At 39.1% G+C, this 5,769-nt stretch overlaps 1 long non-coding RNA gene across 1 annotated transcript; it reads left to right on the forward strand.

Annotated features, from left to right (window-relative positions):
- The first annotated feature begins 3,093 nt into the window (after window positions 1-3,093).
- Window positions 3,094-3,751, forward strand: LOC145739396 (uncharacterized). The gene is made up of 3 exons (XR_014181021.1): window positions 3,094-3,323; window positions 3,375-3,600; window positions 3,653-3,751. It is a non-coding gene; the product is annotated as an uncharacterized LOC145739396 (long non-coding RNA).
- Window positions 3,752-5,769: the final 2,018 nt, after the last annotated feature.

Below are 5,769 nucleotides of genomic sequence, written 5' to 3' on the forward strand. Positions count from 1 at the left end.
ATGGGAAAAAACTACCATTGTAAAACACCGAATTAAACACCGGCAATGCACAACCGATTCGACAACCACCTAGGAGACTACCAATAGCCAAACAACAGGAAGTGCAGGAATTAGTGGACAGGATGCTTGACGACGGAGTTATAGAAGAATCCTGCAGCCCTTGGTCATCACCTGTTGTTCTGGTCACTAAGAAAGATGGATCAAGCAGATTTTGTGTAGATTACCGAAAACTGAATGACGTGACCAAAAAGGACAGCTATCCACTTCCCCGTATCGACGACACACTGACGACTTTGGCAGGATCCTGTTGGTTTTCTACTTTAGATTTGAAGAGTGGGTACTGGCAAGTTGGCATTGAGGAGCAAGATAAGGAGAAGACTTGCTTTTTCTGCTGGAAATGGGCTGTACCAATTCAATGTGATGCCCTTCGGACTTTGTAATGCTCCTGCTACGTTTGAAAGACTAAGGGAAATTGTGATTCGTGGCCTTAACTGGAAGACTTGCTTGGTTTATCTGGACGATATCATGGTGATGGGGAAAACTTTTGAAGAACATCTGAACAACTTGCAAGAAGTATTTGCTAGAATAGGTGGTGCCCATCTTCGATTGAACGCCAAAAAGTGTTGGTTCTTCCAAAAGCAAGTCGAATTTCTTGGGCATGTGGTGTCGGTCGACGGAATTCAGGACGGACGACAAGAAGATACAAGCAATTAGAGAATGGCCAGTACCAAAGGATAAACACGAACTCAGAAGCTTTCTAGGACTTGCCACCTACTACAGACGGTTTGTGGAAGGATTTGCCAACATCGCAGCTCCGCTACATCAACTTACTGAGGACAAAACACCCTACTGTTGGAATACCCAATGTGATCAGGCGTTCAGAAGGTTAAAGGCATCACTTTGCTCCAGTCCCATCCTCAGTTATCCACAACCAAAAGGAAAGTTTCATTTTAGACACAGATGCCAGTAATTCTGGTATTGGAGCTGTATTGTCTCAAATCCAAAACGGAGAAGAACATGTTTATAGAATACTTCAGTAGGAAACTTACCAAAGCAGAACGGAACTACTGTGTAACGAGAAAAGAGCTACTGGCAATAGTAAAATCAGTCGACCACTTCACAAGTACTTGTACGGGACAGAAATTTTTGATAAGGACTGACCATGCAGCACTCAAGTGGCTCCTCGGAATGAAACAACCGGAAGGGCAAGTAGCAAGATGGCTTGAAAAACTCCAGCAGTATAATTTCAAACATCAAGCATCGACCCGGAAAGCTGCATAATAACGCAGATGCTCTATCAAGAAGACCTTGCGCCGAAGAATGCAAACATTGCCAGAAAGCGGAACAACGTGAAGAAGTTGTGTCCATCAGAATGGTTCAGCTGAAGACCGATGATGAATGGAGTCCCGATGAGATTAGGAAGGATCAACTAGAAGACAGCGACATAGGCCATTGTTGTTGAGAAAGGAACAAAGCGAGCCAAGACCAACATGGCAAGAAATCTCTAGCAAAGGCCTGACGTTCAAAGCACTTTGGGCTCAGTGGGACTCGCTTGTGGTTGAAGGCGGCTTGCTAAAAAAAGCTTGGGAGAGTGCCGATGGAAAAGAGATAAGGAAGCAGCTGGTAGTTCCCAGAGAAAGGGTCGACCACGTACTGGAGGAAATGCACAATGGAAAGACTGGTGCTCATTTGGGAGTAAATAAGACTTTGGACAAAATCCGACAACGCTTTTACTGGGTGAACTACTGCCAAGACGTGAAATCATGGTGTCGACAATGTTCCATTTGTGCAGCTAGCCACGGACCACAGACGAGATCCCGGGGACCTATGAAGCAGTACAACGTAGGATTGCCGTTCGAACGTTTAGCCATAGATGTCGCTGGGCCTTTTCCTGAGACCAACAGAGGCAACAAGTACATTCTTGTTGCCATGGATTACTTTAGCAAATGGTCTGAGGTGGTTTGCGATTCCAAATCAAGAAGCCAGCAACAGTCGCTGATATTCTCGTCGAAAATGCCTTCAGTAGATTTGGTGTGCCGTTGGAGTTACATTCTGATCAGGGACGAAACTTGAGTCCAAGCTCTTTCAGAGGCTCTGTGATCTGCTAGGCATTAGGAAGACCCCGAACAACGCCGCTTCATTCTCAGTCGGATGGAATGGTCGAGAGATTTAATAAGACCATAGAGCAACATCTCTCGAAGGTTGTTGATCAGCATCAGAAGGCTTATAGAGCAGCAGTCCACAACTCAACGGGACAGTCACCATCTAAAGTTCTGTTTGGTCGAGAACTTCGACTTCCATGTGATGTGGTGTTCGGATCTCCAACAGGCCAAAGCACGAACATTGAGAACTACGTTGACGAGTTGCAAGACAGATTACTGAACATCCATGATCTGATCAGGGAAAGTTTGAATCTAGCTAGCGATAAGATGAAAGCTCGTTATGATCTGAGGGCCAATTCGGGAGGGTTCCAGAAGGATGATAAAGTTTGGTTGTTTAACCCTCAGAGGAAGAAAGGCAAATCACCGAAATTAACACCTGTTTGGGAGGGACCTTACAATGTGGTAAAAAGGTTAAACGACGTCGTGTACAGAGTCCAACGCAGCCCCAAAAGCAAGATGAAAATTGTCTATCTGGACAGACTCAAGAAATACCAGGGATTAGATGAAGCGGATCGGGACGATCAGCTTTAAGAGGGGGGCAGTGTTACGGTTTGGGCCTACTATACTCGATTCGGGATGGAATCGAAGCGCCGGGTCTGGCCGGGCGCGTTTTAAAGTAGGCCACAGTTAGGAAGCGCCACACCTGGAAGAATCGTTAATATTCGAGGCAAATCGCGAAGCGTTTCGCGGTCATTCTAGAACGTGGTTTGCGTATATAAAAGACGCGGTGTCGACCGCGGGAGGAGTAGTGAATTTGGGAACGCGGTAAAGTTTAAATAGTGAAATAATTGTGGAATTGTAGTAGTGTTTTTTTAGTAGCTGAGTTAATTATTATACGGAGTGTTTTAAAGTGTAAATAAATTTATTAATTGTTGAGTTAAACTGACTTTGTGTAAACCCACGGGGAAAATCGTAACAATATGTTGAAATTAGGCGTTACCGGCGATATAAGTCATATAACCGACGTCAGCTTGTTAGATAGTAATGGCGAGACATTGTTGAAAAATATAAGTTATAAATTCAACAACGGCCATCTAAACTATGTCACTGAAAATAGAGATAACACAACGGATATTGGAAATAAAAATGCCATTGATATATTAAGTAAATCGCGACTCGCAGAGCCTTTGTATACTTTAATTAAAGGAAAGGATGTTAAAGGTCTGTATTTTAAAAGCGAAATTAGTGTCGAAACTATAAATACATTTACAGGTCACTACTTTCAACGTTTGAGTTACTTTTCTAGAAAAAGCGACATTTACCCTCTCCAGTTAATTTCAATTGAAGTTGGGCTGGGATCTAAACTATTTACTGCGACAGATGCTCAAACATGGGCCCAAATATATTTCGAAATCACCAACCATGGAACAACGGCTCAATATATTACATACCAATGTACTCATTCTAGAGCCATTTTACACAGACTGTCAAGCTTTCAGTAAGCTTATAATTGTTAGTAATTATAAATAATAAATGCATCATGTTCTTAGGAGCTATTTAGAGCCACAGGGACACACTATGGTCATATTATCAATACTAACCCGTTCAGGAAATTATCAAGACGAAATCAGTTTTATTGTAAAAAGCGGTTAATAATGGATGATACTGCACCGGAATTGGAATATCATTAAAAAAGTGACTGCACAGAAGTCCTTTTTTCCCAGTGTTATAAAGGCATTTGGACAATAGAGGTTGTGGCTAGAGATGTAGACTCAAGTTTTTCAAACTTTACTAGTTTAAATTTTTAAACTTCAGTTAATATTGATTTTGTTACTGCAGGCTTAATGCGACTAAACAGAATCCCCAAAGGCTTATACGTCCCATACGGATACACTGTAGGTACTAAAAATTCAATTACAGGAAATTCAATTGCAGGTGAGCCCTGCTGCAATCCTGATTTACAACTAATAGCAGTTGATCGACAAGGCAATCAGAAAAGCTACAGTGTTAATGCTTATCGTAAATTTCCTGTACAGCCAACTTCTGTATTTTAACAGTTTTCATTTGCAGAAACTCTTCCAAGCATCGGAGTAATAGCTGCCATAGTACTTGGAGTAATACTTTTCATTATTTTACTAGTAGTGCTTATTATTGTGCTAATAAAAAAGTGCAAGTCTAGAAGGTCATACGAATTGCGGTCTTACAGAGGGAGGAGGATCTGACAATTAATTCAAACTAGCATAGCAGAGCAAAATCAGATGAATCTATGGGATACTTTAGTTCTGGAGTTTTCTGATAGTTTACGCAGTTCCAGTAATGCTAGAAGAAGTAGCAGCAGTACGTAATGACGATGTGTTTTATGTTTTTGGAGAAATTTTACTACTTTGATATAACATTTGTAGAATCTTGGGTGCTTTTATTTTATTACAAATTATTTACCCTTTAATTAGATTAATTTTAAGGCAAAAGAAGGTAGAAATGATAATTCTCTCAACCTAAGTAAGAGGGTTCATTGGTCATATGTTAATTTGAGAGTTGAAACCACTGAGTTGAGCATTATAGGCAGTTTTCCAAGATATATTGAAAGGTTGGAAGGTAAGTAAAATGAAAACAACAAACAAAAAGAGGGGGTGGCACGTTTTGGTGGTCATACGCATATAATAATGCATACCCTATCAAAAAAGGGTAGTTTTAATCAAAATTTACCTACAAAATTCCGACATTTTGGTGAAGCAAAAAAAAAAAAACGTTTTTTCATGTAGATTATTCCACTTAGCTCTTGTATTAACCATGCCTGCTACTTAGATGTGGGATATTTTTATTATATACCACAGGTCATTTTTGAAATGACAAAAATATAACCAATTATCCCTTCAACAAAAGATGAGATGTTGGTCTAAGAGACTTGCATTGACTACTCATTAGTACAAATAACTAATATACTAGATTATTAGAATAAACAGTAATAATTATGCTTTTTTGTTATCCATGTTACCCTGATAATTACATTTCCACATTTATTTGTAGCTGCATTTTGTTGTATTTTACAGAAATTTCTGTCATTGAATAAAATTATGTGTAAGGACTAATGAATCTTACTTTGGAAAATAAATAATATAATTTTGTTATTTGATTAATAATATCAATATCTCTAATATAGAGTATTTATTCACTTCTTCTACAATGACCTTAATTTCTCTAACAAATATTGCTCTAGCATGATAATGGCATGATGATCTCCTATGGCATTGATTGAGGGTATACTGAAAGAGATGATTATGCAACTCAAAGAACCCATAAATTGCAAATCTTTTACTTTTGATGGAAATAATGATTTAACACCTGTTAAGTCAAGGAATTGTTATACTAAGTTTCAAGATTCTTCTTTTCAAATTAAAACTTTGACAAGTTGAGTGAGCAATCATAAAAGGCACACAGGAACTTGTTATTACTCATAGTACAGTAATAAACAAAACTAGCTAAATAGCAAAATTAATTTAAATTGAAAAAGTTTAATTTTAGTACTCAAATTATTTACAGGAACAATATTTACTACAGGTTTTGGTGGTGGTTTTTCCATAGCAGGGAGCAAAATAGCATGTTGTGTGAAGTCCTCGTAGGTACTCCCTGTCACTGAAGGACTAAAAAGAGTATTTTTCACAAATTT

The sequence above is a fragment of the Ips typographus genome, unplaced genomic scaffold (genome assembly GCF_016097725.1).
Source record: "Ips typographus isolate SLU unplaced genomic scaffold, UJ_Ityp_2.0 IpsContig116, whole genome shotgun sequence".
In the NCBI taxonomy this organism is placed as follows: Eukaryota; Metazoa; Arthropoda; class Insecta; order Coleoptera; family Curculionidae; genus Ips; species Ips typographus.